Genomic DNA, 19,737 nt, shown 5'->3' with positions numbered 1-19,737 from the left:
TCGGGAGAAATTGCCCAACAAATTTTATGATCCATTTTATCCTACTGCCCATGTGAAAATGAAAAAATTGAGGCGAAAAGAATTTTTTTGTGAAAAAAAAGTACTTTTTCATTTTTACAGATCAATTTGTGAAGCACCTGAGGGTTTAAAGTGCTCACTAGGCATCTAAATTAGTTCCTTGGGGGGTCTAGTTTCCAAAATGGGGTCACTTGTGGGGGAGCGCCAATGTTTAGGCACACAGGAGCTATCCAAACGCGACATGGTGTCCGCTAACGATGGAAATAATTTTTCATTCAAAAAGTCAAATGGCGCTCCTTCCCTTCCGAGCCTTACCATGTGCCCAAACAGTGGTTTACCTCCACATGTGAGGTATTGGTGTACTCAGGAGAAATTGCCCAACACATTTTAGGATCCATTTTATCCTGTTGCCCATGTGAAAATGAAAAAATTGAGGCTAAAAGAATTTTTTTGTGAAAAAAAAGTACTTTTTCATTTTTACGGATCAATTTGTGAAGCACCTGGGGGTTCAAAGTGCTCACTATGCATCTAGATAAGTTCCTTGGGGCGTCTAGTTTCCAAAATGGGGTCACTTGTGGGGGAGCTCCAATTTTTAGGCACACGGGGGCTCTCCAAACGTGACATGGTGTCCGCTAAAGAGTGGAGCCAATTTTTGATTCAAAAAGTCAAATGGCGCTCCTTCCCTTCCAAGCCCTGCCGTGCGCCAAAACAGTGGTTTACCCCCACATATGAGGTATCAGCGTACTCAGGACAAATTGGACAACAACTTTCGTGGTTCAGTTTCTCCTTTTACCATTGGGAAAATAAAAAAATTGTTGCTAAAAGATAATTTTTGTGACTAAAAAGTTAAATGTTCATTTTTTCCTTCCATGTTGCTTCTGCTGCTGTGAAGCACCTGAAGGGTTAATAAACTTCTTGAATGTGGTTTTGAGTACCTTGAGGGGTGCAGTTTTTAGAATGGTGTCACTTTTGGGTATTTTCAGCCATATAGACCCCTCAAACTGACTTCAAATGTGAGGTGGTCCCTAAAAAAAATGGTTTTGTAAATTTCGTTGTAAAAATGACAAATCGCTGGTCGAATTTTAACCCTTATAACTTCCTAACAAAAAAAAATTTTGTTTCCAAAATTGTGCTGATGTAAAGTAAACATGTGGGAAATGTTATTTATTAACTATTTTGTGTCACATATCTCTCTGGTTTAACAGAATAAAAATTCAAAATGTGAAAATTGCGAAATTTTCAAAATTTTCGCCAAATTTCCGTGTTTATCACAAATAAATGCAGAATTTATTGACCTAAATTTACCACTAACATGAAGCCCAATATGTCACGAAAAAACAATCTCAGAACCGCTAGGATCCGTTGAAGCGTTCCTGAGTTATTACCTCATAAAGGGACACTGGTCAGAATTGCAAAAAACGGCAAGGTCTTTAAGGTCAAAATAGGCTGGGTCTTGAAGGGGTTAAACAAACTTTGGAATTTTTTTTTACTCCACGTAGATAAAAAAAAATAGCCTAGACATGTTTGGTATCTATGAACTCGTAATGATATGGGAATCATAATGGCAGGTAAGGTCTCTTTCACACTTACGTTATTTACAATCAGTCACAATCCGTCAAAATCTTGAAAAGACGGATCCTGTGCTGATTGTAAAAAACGGATGCACTGGAGCCTTTTTTTGACGGTTCCAGTGCATCCTAGAAAGCTATGTGCACACGTTGTATATGCATCTTCGCCGTGATAAAAATATAGCCCATGATAAAAATAATTTAAAAAAATTTAGTTACTTACCGATAACGGTATTTCTCTGAGCCCATGACGGCACCACAGAGAGGGGATCCGCCCACCAAGGACAGGAAACCTACAGAAAAAAAGGCGGTACCTCTCTCCCGTATCAGTTGTTTACAGAGCATGATGGGAGCTTAAGTTAAAACAGAATCTAAATTAACATTACTTGAAGACTTGAAGACCGAGATACCGCGTGGTTATTTACTTAGGTGTTTAGCATAGGTACATTCTATCAATGTGCGCACTCTTATGTGAAGGGAGGGAATGTACAGGTGCTGTCATGGGCTCAGAGAAATACCGTTATCGGTAAGTAACTACATTTTTCTGTCTCCCCATGACGGCACCACGGAGAGAATTGCAGAGACATTTGTGGAGGGACCATTGCTTCCAGAACTCTTTTCCCGAATGTGAGATCTGAGGAAGAGATAAGGTCCAATCTATAGTGCTTATAGACTGTTGAGAGTGAAGACCAGGTAGCAGCTCTACATATCTGATCAATTGAAGCACCGGCCCTCTCCGCCCATGAGGTCGCTACGGCTCTCGTTGAGTATGCTCTAATTTCTCCTGGGATTGGTACCCCACTTGATGAATATGATAGGCTGATGGTATCTCTGATCCATCTTGCTAGGGTGCTTTTTGATGCTTTCTTCCCCTTTTGGGGACCCTGGAAACAGACAAAAAGAGATCCATCCTCCCTACACTCCCCAGTGGCTTCAATATATTGTAATAAGCATTCCCTAACGTCCAATGTGTGTAAGGATTCTTCCTGCTCGTTTTTGGGGTTAGGGCAAAAGGAGGGAAGGGATATCTCCTGTGCTCTTGGAATCGGGAAGCTACTTTTGGGAGGTAGGCTGGATCGGTTTTGAGAACTACCCTGTCTTCCAGGATTTGAGTGAAAGGGGGGTTGACAGATAAAGCTAGTATGTCACTGACCCTGTGGGCTGAGGTGAAGGCGACTGATAGCGAAGTTTTAAGAGATAAGGTTTTTAATGGGACATCTGGTAATGGTTCGAAGGAAGGTTTAGTCAGGGCCGTAAGGACTAGATTTAGATCCCACTGAGGGGTGCTGCGTGAGGCCAGAGGTCTTGACCTCCCTGCTGCTTTGATAAACCTTGAAACCCAACGATTCCCTGCTAAGTCGTAATTAAACAGCGCCCCTAAAGCTGCTATATGTACTTTTAGGGTGCTCGTGGCCAGACCCATTTCTAACCCATTTTGTAGGAACTTTAGAATGCCATTCAGGGGAATTTCTTCACCTATTGTGGCGCCTGAGGATGAAAGGAATTTTTTCCAAATTTTCCCTTATTGTTTAGTTGTTACAGGTTTTCTACTGTGTAGTAAGGTAGATACTAGCCCTGGTGGAAACCCTCTGTGTTCTAATAGCCCATTTTCAAATTCCAGGCTGTCAAGTGTAAACTTGCAACCTGTGGGTGTTGTACTGGTCCCTGGAGGAGGAGATCTGAAATATCCGGAAGTACCTAGGGGATGGAGATGGACATCCTCCTCATCCAGGCAAACCATGGCCTTTTCGGACAGAATGGAGCTATCAGGATTACACGAGCTCTGTCTTCCCGAATTTTTCTCAGGACTGCTGGAATTAGAGCTAGTGGGGGAAAAGCATAAACTAGTCTGTGGTTCCAGGGAATTAGGAATGCATCTAATGCTACTGAGTTCCTCAGTGGTGTTATAGAGCAAAATGTGTCTACCTTTTTGTTCAGATTGTTCGCAAAGAGGTCTTTATGAGGCACTCCCCACCTCTCCGAGATCTGGTTGAATACAGCCGGATTTAGTTCCCATTCCCCTTGTTTCAGGCGGGACCGACTCAAAGTCTGCTCTGTGATTGTCTCCTCCTTTTATGTGAAGGCCTGTCAAGGACTGAAGGTTTTTTTCTGCTATCTGGAAGATTGATTTTGCCACTTCCATTAGGGCTCAAGAACGGGTACCCCCTGGTGATTCAGATATGCTACCACCACTCTGTTGTCTGACATGACTGACGTGATAGGAATGAAGGAGATTTATTAATTCTAAAGGCCCCTTCACATTAAGTGACGCTGCAGCGATACCGACAACGATCCGGATCGCTGCAGCGTCGCTGTTTGGTCGCTGGAGAGCTGTCACACAGACCGCTCTCCAGCGACCAACGATGCCGGTAACCAGGGTAAACATCGGGTAACTAAGCGCAGGGCCGCGCTTAGTAACCCGATGTTTACCCTGGTTACCATGCTAAAAGTAAAAAAAAACAAACACTACATACTTACCTACAGCCGTCTGTCCTCCAGCGCTGCGCTCTGCTTCTCTGCTCTCCTCCTGTACTGTCTGGGAGCCGGAAAGCAGAGCGGTGACGTCACCGCTCTGCTTTCCGGCTCACAGCCAGTGCAGGAGGAGAGCAGAGCACAGCTCTACAAGTATGTAGTGTTTGTTTTTTTTTACTTTTAGCATGGTAACCAGGGTAAACATCGGGTTACTAAGCGCGGCCCTGCGCTTAGTTACCCGATGTTTACCCTGGTTACCAGTGAAGACATCGCTGGATCGGTGTCACACACGCCGATCCAGCGATGTCAGCAGGAGTCCAGCGACGAAATAAAGTTCTGGACTTTATTCAGCGACCAACGATCTCCCAGCAGGGGCCTGATCGTTGGTCGCTGTCACACATAACGATTTCATTAACGATATCGTTGCTACGTCACAAATAGCAACGATATCGTTAACGATATCGTTATGTGTGAAGGTACCTTAAGAGGGCGAATTTGACTGCCTGAAGTTCCTTTGTGTTGGAGGATGCCCTCTTTAGGTTGTCTTGCCATACCCCCTGGGTTATGAGATCGTCCAGATGGGCCCCCCACCCACTGGGGCTTGCATCTGTGCTCAACATTTTTGAGACCGGAGTTATCCAGGGGACCCCACATGACAGATTGTCCAATGACGTCCACCAATCTAGGGAGAGTATTGTGTTTGGAGACAAACTGAACCGACCTTCTAAATTTCATCCTAGAGAAACAACTTCTGACAAAATTTGCCATTGAAGATCCCTTGAATGGAGTTGAGCCCATTGGACTGCAGGGATGCAAGCCATCATGGACTCCAGGATGGACATTGCTTTACGCAGGTATATAGAGGAGAGATCCCTCATTCTGGAGACTAGGCTGATCATTTTTTGTACTTTCTCGTAAGGAAGGTGGCAATCCTGCCTGACGGAGTCCAATGTGACGCCCAGATATTCCTGGACTTGGCATGGTATTAACTTGGACTTTGCCACGTTCACTAGCCAGCCCAGGTTCTCTAGAGACTGCATAATCTTTTTTAACTGTCTCTCGCAATGTTGGGGAGAGTTTCTGATTACCAGGAAATCGTCGAGATATGGCACAATTAAGGTGTCTTGCTCCCTTAGGTGAGCCATCACTTCTGCTATCAGTTTGGTAAAAACATGGGGAGCTATGGCTAGCCCGAATGGGAGGGCTGCAAATTGTAAGTGTCTTATCACCCCCCTATATGTGGACCACAATTCTGAGGAATTTTTGGTGGTCTTTGTGAATAGGGGTGAATAGGGATGTGGTAATATGCATCCTTCAAGTCTAGAACTGCCATGAAACAAAGTGGGAACAACATTTGTATTGATGTTTTTACTGTCTCCATCTTGAAAGTCTGCACATTTAGGTACTTGTTTAGGTTTTTCAGATTTATAATCGTCCTGTAGGACCCATCTGGTTTCTTCCTCAGAAAGAGTGGGGAATAGAATCCTTTCCCTCTTTCTTGGGGGGGTACTTGAAGAAGAACTGCTTTGTGTGCTAGTGTCATTACTTCCTACTCTAGCACGAGTTGCTCCTCTGCAGACGATCTGAAAGATGTTGTCATGTAGGAGGGATGGGGAATTTTGTGAAAACGTAGTTTCAGTCCTGATTTGATTATGTACAATATGCATGGACTGCTGGTAATTTTCTCCCAGGCTGGGAAGAATAAGGACAATCTTCCCCAGACCTGGGGAAAATGTTCATTGGGCGGGTTTTTTGTTATCAGTGGGGCTTGAATTTATTTAGTCTAGAAAAGACGACTGAGGGGCGATCTAATAACCATGTATAAGTATATAAGGGGACAATACAAATATCTCGTTGAGGATCTGACGGGCACAAGGGGGCATTCTTTGCGTCTGGAGGAGAGAAGGTTTTTCCACCAACATAGAAGAGGATTCTTTACTGTTAGGGCAGTGAGAATCTGGAATTGCTTGCCTGAGGAGGTGGTGATGGCGAACTCAGTCGAGGGGTTCAAGAGAGGCCTGGATGTCTTCTTGGAGCAGAACAATATTGTATCATACAATTATTAGGTTCTGTAGAAGGACGTAGATCTGGGGATTTATTATGATGGAATATAGGCTGAACTGGATGGACAAATGTCTTTTTTCGGCCTTACTAACTATGTTACTATGTTACTATGAACCCCTTGTTTTTATTTTTCTTATCTTCCCACCTATCCTGGTTCTTCCCCTGCTTCCTATGGATAAACCTCTTGTTCCGAAAAGGCCTCCTGTAGGAGGGGTAAGCGAGGGTGGGAAATGATTTCTTCTTATCCCCCGCGTTATCCAGGATGTCATCTAGAGTGGGCCCGAATAAAAATACTCCTTCACAGGGGACAGCTTGGACTTTGTTTGAAGGTCCCCTGGCAAACACTTTAGCCAGATAGTCCACCTAGCCGCATTAGAGAAAACCGCCGATCTAGCTGCTAGTCTGATTGAGTCTGCAGACGCATCTGCTAGAAAAGTGGCAGCTCCCCACATTACTGGTAAGGTATTTAGGATGGAGTCTCGAGATGATCTATTTTTAATGCCACTTTCTAGCTGGTCAAGCCAGACCATTAGGGAACGGGATGTGCATGCAGCGGCCACTGCTGGTTTTAATCCTCCCCCAGCTGCCTCCTATGAGCTTTTCAGGAATGCATCTGCTTTTTTGTTCATGGGATCCTTCAGGACTCCCATGTCCTCGAATGGCAGTGCATACTTTTTCGAGGCTTTGGCTATAGCGACATCTAACTTGGGAGCTTTTTCCCAGACAGAGCAGGATTGGTCAGCAAAGGGGTATTTACTTTTTGGTGTGAGTAGAGCTTTTCTTATGCGCTTTTTCCACTCTTTTTTTTAATCAGGGCCTGGATTTTTTCGTTAAGTGGAAAGGCCCTTCTCTTTTGCTCAAGACCCCCAAACATAATGTCATGTACTGACTTTTTTGGATGAGGGTCGGTCAGCCCCATAGTGTTTCTGACTGCTTTAATAAGGCTATCAGTTTCTTCTATGGGAAAGCAGCTATGACCTCCAGTGGAAGATGAAGATGATGAGGTGGAGGAAGAACTAGAAGTATCTGAGTCCCCTTCTTCACTATCTGAGTCATTGGATTTTGGTGTAGGGGATCTGTGCCTGATCTCTCTCCTTTTTTTCCCTCCCGTAGTGATTTAAAGGTATCGTCCATCTGTTTTTTTTTTATCAGGGTTCTGAGGTCTGTGGCGCACCCGGGAAGCCCTTCGCATACTGTCTGCTGGATGCATGAGCTACACAGTCTCTGTTCCCAGGTGGGGGGGGGAGATCCTCCCTACAGAGGGCACATACTTTATGCTTGGATTTACAAGAACTTTTCTTCCCCTAGGCAAAAGAGACAAATATAGGCCCTCATTAATTTCTAACTTTCACGAAGATCATTCACCTCCTGGTGGAACCATAAGTACCGGCTGGGGATCTGGCGTTGGTTTATCCCTTGTACCGGACGCTGCGCTGGACTCCTTGCTGTGCATTGATCCTGAGCGTCCTTTACCGGTCGCTTCCTGGTGTCCCTTTTGATGCCTCCGTTTTTGCTGCTGCTGCGACGGCGGCTGTGATGTAGATCTGGATAGGGGTGATCCCTCCAGGTCGCTCATGATGGCAAGGGAATGCCGGTCGAGCTCCATAGGAAGCGTTTTGACCTGGGGCTGCTTCCTCTCTATAGCGGCAGCTTGTTCCCGACATCTGCGCTGTATAAACGTTGGCGCCTGCGCGGTGTCTGGTTTTCCCAGACATGCATTGCGCCAGATCGCGCCCGAACTCTCGCTCATGCGCAGTGCCGCCGAAAACAGAATTCCGTCGGGGCAGCCCACAAGATGGCGCCGGGCGTGAGCGCTGGTTCCCGGAACCTCCGGGCGCCCCAGCCATGCAGACTAACGCTGGGGAGGCCGCATCAGCGTTATCTCTTTCTCCTCGGAAGGACCCCCCCGGGATGCTGCTGCTGCATTGGTTTTCTTACCCAGAGAGGCGACCGCACGCCCTAGAGGCCCCTGACCCCAGCGGTGTCACCTCGGGACACCACACCAGCCGAGATGGGGGGACCCCCGCTGCCTGAGTCGGACTGATTGGGCCCTGAATTCTCGCGACAAGGTATGTCTTCTGTAGGTCTCCCATCAAGGACAGGAAACCGAACTGATGCGGGAGAGAGGTACCGCCTTTTTATCTGTAGGTTTCCTGTCCTTGGTGGGCAGATCCCCTCTCTCCGTGGTGCCGTCATGGGGGACAGAGAAAATCGTAATATTCTTAGCTCCCGGCGTCCCGCGCAACCTTCCCGATGCTCCGTTCTCAGTGATGCATAGCGAGACAATGACCTGTGATGACGTAGCGGTCTCGCGAGACTGCTACGTCATCGGGTCATTTTGCTATGTATCACTGGGAACTGGAGCTACCAGCAGCATTGCGAGCAACGGGGTCCGCGGAAAGCCTGCGGGTGACGCCGGAAGGCAAGAATATCACATTTTTTTATATTTTTTTAAATTATTTTTAACATTATATCTTTTTACTATTGCTGCTGCATAGGCAGCATTGATAGTAAAAAGAGAGACAGAGCGAGAGAGAATTTCCGTGACGGGAAATTCTTCTGCGCATGCTCAGTTTGAAAAGACGGCATCTGTCGCTGGATTCCTGCTTTTCACAGTCAGTGACGGATCCTGCGTCCATAGGCTTCCATTACCGAGCGATTGTCCGACGTACAGAAAAAAACGTTCCTCTGTCTGTGCTTTGGCCATCCGTCACAATCCGTTGCTAATACAAGTCTTTGAGAAAAAAATGGATCCAGCGGCACCATTTGCTGGATCCGTTTTTTCACAAAACGACAGATTGTGATGGAAAAAGAAAGAAGTGTGAAAGAGGCCTTAATTTTAGTATTTAGTGAACATAGTAAAAAAAGCAAAACAAAAAACAATTGTAGAATTGCACTTTTCTTTGCATTTTCACCGCACTTAGAATTTTTTTCCCGTTTTCCACTACACTATATGTTAAAACCAATGGTGCTGTTCAAAAGTACAACTCTTCCAGCAAAAAACAAAGCCTCACATGGCCATATTGACTGAAAAATAAAAGTTATCGCTCTGGGAAGAAAGGGAGCAAAAAAAGGAAAACACAAAAATGAAAATACCTCCAGCTACGAAGGCGTTAATAAACCAGTGGAAGATTTAATCCCTTTCTGCCATTAGACGTACTATTCCGTCCATGTGGGGTGGGCCTTACTTGCCAAGGACGGAATAGTACGTCATAGGCGATCGGCCGCGCTCACGGGGGGAGCGCGGCCGATCGCGGCCGGGTGTCAGCTGCTTATCACAGCTGACATCCGGCACTATGTGACAGGAGCAGTCACGGACCGCCCCCGGCACATTAACCCCCGGCACACCGCGATCAAACATGATCGCGATGTGCCGGCGGTGCAGGGAAGAATCGCGCAGGGAGGGGTCTCCCTGCGGGCTTCCCTGAGACCCCCGCAGCAACGCGATGTGATCGCGTTGCTCCGGGGGTCTCCTACCTTCCTCCCTGCAGCAAATCCCGGATCCAAGATGGCCGCGGATCCGGGTCCTGCAGGGAGGGAGGTGGCTTACCAAGTGCCTGCTTAGAGCAGGCACTTGGTAAAGCTGCAGTGCTCTGGGACAGATCAGTGATCTGACAGAGTGCTGTGCAAACTGTCAGATCACCGATCTGTATTGTCCCCCCTGGGACAAAGTAAAAAAAGTAAAAAAAAATTTTTACAAGTGAGTAAAAAAAAAAAAAATCCTAAATAATGAAAAAAAAAAAATTATTATTCCCATAAATACATTTCTTTATCTAAATAAATTTAAAAAAAACAATAAAAGTACACATATTTAGTATCGCCGCGTCCGTAATGACCCGACCTATAAAACTGGCCCACTACTTAACCCCTTCAGTAAACACCGTAAGAAAAAAAAAAAAACGAGGCAAAAAACAACGCTTTATTATCATAACCGCCGAACAAAAAGTGGAATAACACGCGATCAAAAAGACGGATATAAATATCCATGGTATCGCTGAAAACGTCATCTTGTCCCGCAAAAAACGAGCCATCATACAGCAACATCAGCAAAAAAATAAAAAGTTATAGTCCTCAGAATAAAGCGATGCAAAAATATATATTTTTTCTATAAAGTAGTTTTTATCGTATAAAAGCGCCAAAACATTAAAAAAAAGATATAAATGAGGTGTCGCTGTAATCGTACTGACCCGAAGAATAAAACTGCTTTATCAATTTTACCAAACGCGGAACGGTATAAACGCCTCCCCCAAAAGAAATTCATGAATAGCTGGTTTTTGGTAATTCTGCCTCACAAAAATCAGAATAAAAAGCGATCAAAAAATGTCACGTGCCCAAAAATGTTACCAATAAAAACGTCAACTCGTCCCGCAAAAAACAAGACCTCACATGACTCTGTGGACTCAAATATGGAAAAATTATAGCTCTCAAAATGTGGTAATTCAAAAAATATTTTTTGCAATAAAAAGCGTCTTTCAGTGTGTGACGGCTGCCAATCATAAAAATCCGCTAAAAAACTCGCTATAAAAGTAAATCAAACCCCCCTTCATCACCCCCTTAGGGAAAAAAAAAATTAAAAAAATGTATTTATTTCCATTTTCCCATTAGGGCTAGGGTTAGGGCTAGGGATGGGGCTAGGGATGGGGCTAGGGATGGGGCTAGGGTTATGGTTAGGGCTAGGGTTAAGGCTACAGTTAGGGTTAAGGCTACAGTTAGGGTTAAGGCTACAGTTAGGGTTAAGGCTACAGTTAGGGTTAAGGCTACAGTTAGGGTTGGGGCTAAAGTTAGGGTTTGGATTACATTTGCGGTTGGGAATAGGGTTGGGATTAGAGTTAGGGGTGTGTCTGGGTTAGAGGTGTGGTTAGGGTTACCGTTGGAATTGGTGAATTCTGCGTTGAAAAAGTAAAACAGTGCTCCTTCCCTTCCGAGCTCTCCTGTGTGCCCAAACAGGAGTTTACCCCAACATATGGGGTATCAGCGTACTCAGGACAAATTGGACAACAACATTTGTGGTCCAATTTCTCCTGTTACCCTTGGGAAAATACAAAACTGGGGGCTAAAAAATAATTTTTGTGGGAAAAAAATGATTTTTTATTTTTACGGCTCTGCATTAGAAACTTCTGTGAAGCTCTTGGTGGGTCAAAGTGCTCACCACACATCTAGATAAGTTCCTTAGGGGGTCTACTTTCCAAAATGGTGTCACTTGTGGGAGGTTTCAATGTTTAGGCACATCAGTGGCTCTTCAAACGCAACATGGCGTCCCATCTCAATTCCTGTCAATTTTGCATTGAAAGGTCAAACGGCGCTCCTTCCCTTCCAAGCTCTCCCATGTGCCCAAACAGTGGTTTACCCCCACATATGGGGTATCAGAGTGCTCAGGACAAATTGTGCAACAACTTTTTGGTTCCAATTTCTTCTCTTACCATTGGGAAAATAAAAAATTGGGGGCAAAAAGATAATTTTTGTGAAAAAAATGATATTTTATTTTTACAGTTCTGCATTATAAACTTCTGTGAAGCACTTTGTGGGTCAAAGTGCTCACCACACCTCTAGATAAGTTCCCTAGGGGGTCTACTTTCCAAAATGGTGTCACTTGTGGGGAGTTTCAATGTTTAGGCACATCAGTGGCTCTCCAAACGCAACATGGCGTCCCATCTCAATTCCAGTCAATTTTGCATTGCAAAGTCAAATGGCACTCCTTCGCTTCCAAGCTCTGTCATGCGCCCAAACAGTGGTTTACCCCCACATATCGGGTATCGGCATACTCAGGACAAATTGTACAACAAGGTTTGGGGTCCATTTTTTCCTGTAACCCTTGGTAAAATAAAACAAATTGGAGCTGAAGTAATGTTTTTGTGAAAAAAAGTTAAATGTTAATTTTTATTTAAACATTCCAAAAATTCCTGTGAAACACCTGAAGGGTTAATAAACTTCTTGAATGTGGTTTTGAGAACCTTGAGGGGTGCAGTTTTTAGAATGGTGTCACACTTGGGTATTTTCTATCATATAGACCCCTCAAAATGATTTCAAATGAGATGTGGTCCATAAAATAAAATGGTGTTGTAAAAATGAGAAATTGCTGGTCAACTTTTAACCCTTATAACTCCCTAACAAAAAAAAAATTTGGTTCCAAAATTGTGCTGATGTAAAGTAGACATGTGGGAAATGTTACTTATTAAGTATTTTGTGTGATATATCTCCGTGATTTAATTGCATAAAAATTCAAAGTTGGAAAATTGCGAAATTTTCAAAATTTTCGGCATATTTCCGTTTTTTTCACAATTAAATGCTGGTAATATCAAATAAATTTTACCACTATCATGAAGCACAATATGTCACAAGAAAACAATGTCAGAATCACCGGGATCCGTTGAAGCGTTCCAGAATTATCACCTCATAAAGGGACAGTGGTCAGAATTGTAAAAATTGGCCCGGTCCATAACGTGCAAACCACCCTTGGGGTAAAGGGGTTAAAGAGACAGTGTTGCTTAGTCTACCTCTATGTGCAGCCAAGTGAGCCATTCTACCACAGTACTTACAAATGCTCATTTTGTCTTTCTACCCAGCTAATTCTTCTCTTTCCCATTAGGTCTATGACATCATGATCAAAAACAGATGAGATGAATCCCTCTCAGCTCTATGTAGGAATAGGAGGTCAATTTTCTCTGCATGAGTCATCACTGCAAAAGGTCCCTGGCAGGGGAAGTAGTGGAGCAGCTGGGTCAGAAGTTGAAGAGAGGGATGACACATGTAGGGAAGAGACTTCTTGTTTCGACTTAAGGTACCGTCACACTAGACGATATCGCTAGCGATCCGTGACGTTGCAGCGTCCTCGCTAGCGATATCATCCAGTGTGACAGGCAGCAGCGATCAGGCCCTTGCTGTGCTGTCGCTGGTCGGGGAAGAAAGTCCAGAACTTTATTTGGTCGCTGGACTCCCCGTAGACATCGCTGAATCGGCGTGTGTGACACCGATTCAGCGATGTCTTCGCTGGTAACCAGGGTAAACATCGGGTAACTAAGCGCAGGGCCGCGCTTAGTAACCCGATGTTTACCCTGGTTACCATCGTTAAAGTAAAAAAAACAAACGCTACATACTTACCTACCGCTGTCTGTCCTCGGCGCTCTGCTTCTCTGGTCTGGCTGTGAGCACAGCGGCCGGAAAGCAGAGCGGTGACGTCACCACTCTGCTTTCCGGCTGCCCGGCGCTCACAGCCAGAGCAGAGAAGCAGAGCGCCGAGGACAGACAGCGGTAGGTAAGTATGAAGTGTTTGTTTTCTTACTTTTTAGGATGGTAACCAGGGTAAACATCGGGTTACTAAGCGCGGCCCTGCGCTTAGTAACCCGATGTTTACCCTGGTTACCGGGGACCTCGGGATCGTTGGTCGCTGGAGAGCTGTCTGTGTGACAGCTCTCCAGAGACCAAACAGCGACGCTGCAGCGATCAGGATTGTTGTCGGTATCGCTGCAGTGTCGCTTAGTGTGACGGTACCTTTAGAGCTTAGAAGGATTCAGCTAGTCTGCTTTTAATCATATGAAGTTGTAGACACAATGGAAAAAAAATCTGAATTAGCTGGGTAAAAGGAGCAATTGTAAGAACACAATGTTATGTTCCCGGCATAACTGACTGCAATATATGAAGATTTTTTTTTTTCTGGGAGTGCTTCTATAAAGAAAGCTATTGACAAAGACCATAATATGCATTTGACCCCCCCTTTAATAGACATTCTGAAAAGCAAAGCAGCGTATGCTCACTGCAGTTCTAGGCCCCATGTACAATTCAGAATAGTGGAACAAAACAGAACAGAATGCTCTGGATATATATATGCAAACACAGAGAGAACAAACTCTTTGCAGATGTTGTCCTGGGTGGGATTAGAATCCAGGACCCCAGCGCTGCAAGGCTGCAGTAACATAGTAACATAGTAACATAGTTAGTAAGGCCGAAAAAAGACATTTGTCCATCCAGTTCAGCCTATATTCCATCATAATAAATACCCAGATCTAACAGTGCAGTGCTAACCACTATGCCACCGTGCTGCCCTCAGGAGAGCAACCCTGTTCCTATGTCCCATGTTTAGTAAATTAAGGAATAAGTGAGTAACACAGACTTTTATTTACAGCATAAGATCATCTGAGAGCACAAATACTGACCTTATATGAACTAAAGGGCAACTTAAGGAGGACGATGAGCAAATGTTAAAATGAAAATGCACGCAAGCTGTAACCAGCCTCGTTGTGTACATAAATGTAGGCTTTATATACACTTTATTCATCTAAGAGGTTTGTTTAGTTGCCAAGCAATAGTTAATATAAGCTAAGTTATCATATACCTCATTCCTTTTGAAGAGCAGACTGTGCCAAAATATTTTCAGCACTGAATAGAGAACTCATTTCCATAGGCCTTAGCTCTGTGGAAAATGCTGCCTAATTTCCATTCGCTTAACAAAATAACTATAGAACGCTTATGCTCCACACAAAAGGGCATTCAAAGTCCGATCAATATTAATTAGGAAAATAAAATTATTATTACAGCTTTTGTGATGTGCAAGTCATCAAAATAATATGCCGAGAACTAGCAGTTAAAGGAGTATTCTCATCTCACTTGTGGCATATCCACAGGTTACGTGATAAATATCTGATAGATGGGGGTCCAATCCCTGGTGTCAACACTTGTTTTGAAATTTGAGGTCACCAACAGTCCCCCTCACCCTGATTTATGCACATTACTTCTATTGGGCATTAGGAAACAATCAAAAGGCAATAGAATAAAGACAAGAGTCGCACATGTATGCTTGCTCTGCCTACACGGGCCAGCCTCCACATAAAGAGTGGATGATAAGTGCTAGTGACTTGTGCTCTCGACAAAGGTACCGATCCCAGAGGTGGGGCCCACACTTATCAGGACATTGGCACAAGCCTTTGACTTCTTTTCCATCTGTGGCATTAGAATCACTTTCCCTGTCCCTATTCAATCATTCAGCTTTTTTTTTTTTTTTTTTTAACCAGTTTCCACTGCAAATCTGGCGACCTTGAACAGAAAAACGCAACATGCAGCATTATCTGATCTGGCTCCTGGAAAGGTAAGGAGAAACAACTGACGTGCAGAACGAATGGGAATGGGAACAATCCCATAGAAAACCATCGTACCAGTTCCCACATCAGCTCCTCTGGTGTCTTTAACACGCTGAAAGAAAAAAAGATGGATAAATAGTATTCTGTCAGAGTGGCCATGTGACAATGTCGTGTGAACACAGTGAAGCGCTAAAATGACGTCACCTCAGGAGCGAAGTATCAAGCGTTTTATTTTATGATGGGCACTGGAGAGATTAAGAAGGTGTTGTCCAGTAGTGAACAACCTCATGAAAACCAATGTATTTTTGCAAAATAAGGGGTTCAATTAAAAATTGGGAGCAATATGGCTTCCACAGTCTCTGTTTTACTGCACATAGTATCCCTCTTCATGTGAACTTACATAGAACAGATTTATGTGATTTAAGGGGAAAAGAAGTAAGGCTTACGCATCCCGCTGTCTGACAAGCTCACTCGCACAGGCTGTAGAAGCCAAACAGTTATAGATCATTTGCAAATATGATGTACTAGGTGGAGGCCCGATGCCCATGTCACGATGGGGACAGGTTTTGCAGCGCTGAGAATCTCTCCCTCCCATGTTGTTACCCACCTATCCACTCTCTCTTTCCCCATGTGCTGACTTCTCCCATCTGTGCGCTCCTTGACTTGTCTACCCCATGTGCTCTCCCCCTTGTCTGCTGACTCTCTCCTTCCTGTGCTGTGTTCTCCCCTCATGTGCTGTCCTGTTTGAGCTGTCTTACCCCTGTGCTCGTTCTCTCTCCCCCATCTGCTGTCTTCTCCTCTCATGTCATCTCTTCTTTGACCTGTGTACCTCATGTGCTTTCCCCCCTGTCTGCTCTCTTTCTCTCTCCATCACTGTGCTGTCTTCTTCCTTCATGTGTTCTCTCTTTTGAGCTGTCTCCCAGTGTGTCCTCTTTCCTATGTGTACTCACCCACTCCCCCTGTGTTAAAATGAAAGCAAAGTAGGTAAACGTAAAATTTTTATTAACATAGAAAAAATCTATCCCTGTGTGATGGTGTGATATGCTATGTGGGTATCATTTTTGTGTATATTTCTATTTTACTTATTTTCATGCTGTTCTCTTGTAGAAGGAGTTATTTGCTAATTGATGAATGGCTGTTGCTGCCATCTGATATCAGCCCCCACAGTACTGTATTGTTTGCTAATATGCTAATGACATGTTGACCTAGCTTGTTGAAACTATGAGCCCCTGAGACCTTCCCCCTCCTGACCTGTGAAAGAGGAGGGAGACTTACAATATCAGGGAGGTGAGACACAGATCAGTCATGAGTGGAATGATGATGTGTTCACAGTATCTCAGAGAGAAAAAAAGAGTATATGGACTATGCTATCCTCTGTCTGCTGGATTGTTGGACTTTTATCCTGTTATTGAACTGCATTTGTGTTCTGGACTATATTATCCTTTGTGTGGTGGATTGTATATGGACCTTTCATATTTTTGCCTAAATAATGGTCTTGGGATTGTTCACTCTTCGCTGGCTCTGTTGATTGTGTGGTACCAGAGTAGGACCCCGTGACAACTGGTGGCAAGCAGTGGGATCAACAGAGCGTAACCTAATGGAGAACCACCCACAGAGTGAGTACAGGAATTGGACTGTATCCAGTCTACAGGAGAGAGCCAGAGACCTGGGCCTGAACTACTAGGGACTGACTAAAGAGGCCTTAATTGACATACTTGTGGGTGCCAGCCCAGCCACCTCCTCCCATATGTCTTTAGGACGAGCACTGGAGTCGAGGACCCCCACCTCAAAAAGCCAGTGGGTGGTGTGGTATGAAGAAGAGATGGTGGTTCTGGGCCCAAGCGTCTCTCAGGAGTACAAGGAGGAGGCTGCCCGCCGGGCACAGAGGAGACAAGAAGCAATGGAGCTTGAAAGAGGGAGTAACACAATGTGGAATGTAAACCCAACGATCCGGGAGCCTGTACGGATCACCCGGACAGAGTTTAAGCCATTTGTTGAGGCTTTCGGAGATGTGGACGGGTTCTTCAAGGACTTTGAGCAGCAGTGTGCTGTGAAGGAGGTGCCCCATTCTGGCTGGATGCGTTTGTTAGTGGGACTCCTGAACGGTAGCCTGGCGGAGCCTTACCAAACCATTGACTCACAGTGGAATCAGGATTATAACATTGTAAAGCAGACTATCCTGGATTACCATGCTATCACCCCAGACTCATATAGGGCCAAGTTCCGAGACCACCCATGCACTATGGGGGGATCGTTTAGGATGTATGCACATAAGATGTCCCAGGCATGTCAGAGATGGCTGGAAGCAGAAAACGCCTTTACTGTGGAAGATGTTATACAGGCGTTCCTTATCCCCTTTACCCCCCAAGGGTGGATTGCACATTAATGACCAGGTCAATTTTTACAATTATGACCACTGTCTCTTTATGAGGTTATAACTCTGGAACGCTTCAACGGATCCCAGTGATTCTGACAATATTTTCTCGTGACATATTGTACTTCATGACAGTGGTAAAATTTATATGTTACCTGCATTTATTTGTGAAAAAAACGGAAATTTGGCGAAAATTTTGAAAATTTCGCAATTTTCCAACTTTGAATTTTTATGCAATTAAATCAGAGATATGTCACACAAAATACTTAATAAGTACCATTTCCCACATGTCTACTTTACATCAGCACAATTTTGGAACCAAAATTTTTTTTGTTAGGGAGTTATAAGGGTTAAAAGTTGACCAGCAATTTCTCATTTTTACAACACCATTTTTTTTTAGGGACCACATCTCATTTGAAGTCATTTTTAGGGGTCTACATGATAGAAAATACCCAAGTGTAACAGCATTCTAAAAACTGCACCCCTCAAGGTGCTGAAAACCACATTCAAGAAGTTTATTAACCCTTCTGGTGCTTCACAGGAATTTTTGGAATGTTTAAATAAAAATAAACACTTTTTTTCACAAAAAATTTACTTCAGCTCCAATTTGTTTTATTTTACCAAGGGTAACAGGAGAAATTGGACCCCAAAAGTTGTTGAACAATTTGTCCTGAGTACGCCTATATGCCATATGTGGGGGTAAACCACTGTTTGGGCGCATGACAGCGCTCGGAAGCGGAGGAGCGCCATTTGACTTTTCAATGCAAAATTAACTTGACTTGAGATGGGACGCCATGTTGCGTTTGGAGAGCCACTGATGTGCCTAAACATTGAAAAACCCCACAAGTGACACCATTTTGGAAAGTAGACCCCCTAAGGAACTTATCTAGAGGTGTGATGAGCACTTTGACCCACCAAGTACTTCACAGAAGTTTATAATGCAGAACTGTAAAAATAAAAAATCATATTTTTTCACAAAAATTATCTTTTCACACTCAAATTTTTATTTTCCAAAGGGTAAGAGAAGAAATTGGACGCCAAAAGTTGTTGTACAAATTTGTCGTGAGTATGCTGATACCCCATGTGTGGGGGTAAACCACTGTTTGGGCGCATGGGAGAGCTCGGAAGGGAAGGAGCTCCGTTTGACTTTTCAATGCAAAATTGACAGGGATTGAGATGGGACACCATGTTGCATTTGGAGAGCCACTGATGTGCCTAAACATTGAAACCCCCCACAAGTGACACCATTTTGGAAATTAGACCCCCTAAGGAACTTATCTAGATGTGTGGTGAGCACTTTGACACACCAAGGGATTTACAGAAGTTTATAACGCAGAGCCGTAAAAATAAAACAAAAATTTGTTCCCGCAAAAATTATTTTTTAGCCCGCAGTTTTGTATTTTGCCAAGGGTAACAGGAAAAATTTTACCTCAAAAGTTGTTGTCCAATTTGTCCCGAGTACGCCGATACCCCATATGTGGGGGGGAACCACCGTTTGGGCGCATGGGAGGGCTCGGAAAGGAAGGAGCGCCATTTGGAATGCAGACTTAGACGGAATGGTCTGCAGGCGTCACATTGCGTTTGCAGAGCCCCTAATGTACCTAAACAGTAGAAACCCCCCACAAGTGACCCCATATTGGAAACTAGACCCCCCAAGGAACTTATCTAGATGTGTTGTGAGAACTTTGAGCCCCCAAGTGTTTCACTACAGTTTATAACGCAGAGCCGTCGTGAAATTGAAAAATCTTTTTTCCCCCCACAAAAATTATTTTTTAGCCCCCAGTTTTGTTTTTTGCCAAGGGTAACAGGAGAAATTGGACCCCAAAAGGGGTTGTCCAATTTGTCCTGAGTACGCTAATACCCCATATGTTGGGGGTAAACCCCTGTTTGGGCACACGGGAGAGCTCGGAAGGGAAGGAGCACTGTTTTACTTTTTCAACGCAGAATTGGCTGGAATTGAGATCAGACGCCATGTCGCGTTTGGAGAGCCCCTGATGTGCCTAAACAGTGGAAACTCTCCCCAATTATAACTGAAACCCTAATCCAAACACACTCCTAACCCTAATCCCAATGGTAACCCTAACCACACCTCTAACCCACACACCCCTAACCCTAATCCCAACCGTAAATGTGATCCAAACCCTAACCCAACCCTAACTGTAGCCTTAAC

At 44.3% G+C, this 19,737-nt stretch overlaps 1 protein-coding gene across 3 annotated transcripts in view; it reads right to left on the bottom strand.

Moving 5' to 3' along the window:
• The window catches only part of LOC138651327 (C-Jun-amino-terminal kinase-interacting protein 4-like), an 834,119-nt gene that overhangs the window by 246,909 nt on the left and 567,473 nt on the right, over positions 1-19,737 (bottom strand). The gene's annotated exons all lie outside the window — the stretch shown is intronic.

The sequence above is a fragment of the Ranitomeya imitator genome, chromosome 10 (genome assembly GCF_032444005.1).
Source record: "Ranitomeya imitator isolate aRanImi1 chromosome 10, aRanImi1.pri, whole genome shotgun sequence".
Classification (NCBI taxonomy): Eukaryota; Metazoa; Chordata; class Amphibia; order Anura; family Dendrobatidae; genus Ranitomeya; species Ranitomeya imitator.
Note: the sequence above shows the minus strand (reverse complement) of the source record. Positions and strands in the feature narration are given on the sequence as shown.